The sequence below is a fragment of the Aplysia californica genome, unplaced genomic scaffold (assembly GCF_000002075.1).
Source record: "Aplysia californica isolate F4 #8 unplaced genomic scaffold, AplCal3.0 scaffold00031, whole genome shotgun sequence".
Classification (NCBI taxonomy): domain Eukaryota; kingdom Metazoa; phylum Mollusca; class Gastropoda; order Aplysiida; family Aplysiidae; genus Aplysia; species Aplysia californica.
In genome coordinates, this window is record NW_004797301.1 from 2249568 (window position 1) to 2251054 (window position 1487).

General features: G+C 41.2%; 1 protein-coding gene across 1 annotated transcript in view; it reads right to left on the reverse strand.

Moving 5' to 3' along the window:
* The window catches only part of LOC101862775 (gamma-butyrobetaine dioxygenase), a gene marked incomplete at both ends in the record, with an annotated part of 21869 nt that overhangs the window by 18330 nt on the left and 2052 nt on the right, over positions 1-1487 (reverse strand).

The following is a 1487-nucleotide window of genomic DNA, read 5'->3' on the forward strand; positions in this document are numbered from 1 at the left end:
CACCTTCATAAAAAAAAATATATAACGAACAAGCAGCCCCAAAATAAAACCAACCAAAGATAAAAAGGAAAAATCTTAAAGGAAAAAGAAAAAAAGGAAGAAAAAATCCTTCCAAAATACCTTTCCAACTACAAAACAATACTTTATACCGTTTATTAACAACGTTTGTTCGGAACGAGATGAAGAAGAAAAAAATCGATTGTATAGCGGTGACATAAAAAAAGCGCTCAGATCAAGACAAAACACAAAAGTCTTCAGAGTAGGCCGCCCAATAATGCTGCCTGTTTACAAACAGATGTGTGGCGCATCCCAGGAATCCTGGGCCAGGCTCTGGTCACGTGTGCCACACACGGGTACCCAGGCCAGGTCGTGAGGGTGTCTACTGTCTCAAGGTGTGTGTGTGTGTGTGTCGTCTTCAGAAAGTGTCCGGTGAGATACGAGGGACGTGTGACGTGTGGCATCTGTCACTATCTCTGTCTACATATCGTCTCTCTGTCTCTGTCAAAATCGTCTCTCTCTCCTTCTCCCTCTCCTTCTCTCTCTCTCTCTCTCTCTCTCTCTCTCTCTCTCTCTCTCTCTCTCTCTGCTGTCCTGACACTTTGAAGAAGTATACTCGAGTATTTCTAGACACTTTGCAAAAATACATTTATTCCTAAGTTACCCTTCTTGACATTCATAGCCAGATCAGAGACAGAGACGGAGACATAGACAGACGACACAGCAAAGCGTTTGATAAGAACCTGATATTGCGAATCGGTGTTCAATTTCTGAAAACAACAAGAATGACAAACAAACAAAATATTTGACATTTTGGGGGAACAAACATCTGCTCAAAAATTATCAAACGTTTCTGCTACTTCGTGCCCCTTGAACCTACCCTGAGGAGGAGCGGGGGGCTCTTGTGGTCTAGAGGTATGATGTTCGCCTCTCATCCTCTCTTAAACTTACCTTAGACTGACGAGGAGCCAAAGACATGGGCTATGATTGTCCTATCCTAGTTTCAGTAATTTTTGTACGGCATTTGCAACACAATTAGGGCATATCAGTGCCGAAGAATAGACGTATTACAAGAAAGTAACAAATGCAAACAAGAATGAGGAGAGGAGAGATAAGGATTATAGATTATGATTGTCTTGTTCCAGTTCTATCTCAAACTACGGACAGTTCTATTTTGGACTAAAACGGTCACTTAGATCTGTTAAACGTTTATGGAATGGCAGAGTTCGCAAGACCGAGTAAGAAAATCATATTTAAATCATATTTAAATCATATTTTAAAAAGTTTTCCCCTCTTCCACAAAAGTACTTCGCAGCATAAGTTCAGAAGAGCCTGCTTTATTGTCTGGCTTTTCTATTCTTTTAATGAGCTGCTGTGTTTTGGGTAATAAGAGGAAACTGTACAGCTGTAGGGTGGATGCCTCCCCAGCAATAAATGTTCTCTTGTTGGGACGTGTTTGTGTGTGTGTGTGTGCGTGTGTGTGTGTGTGT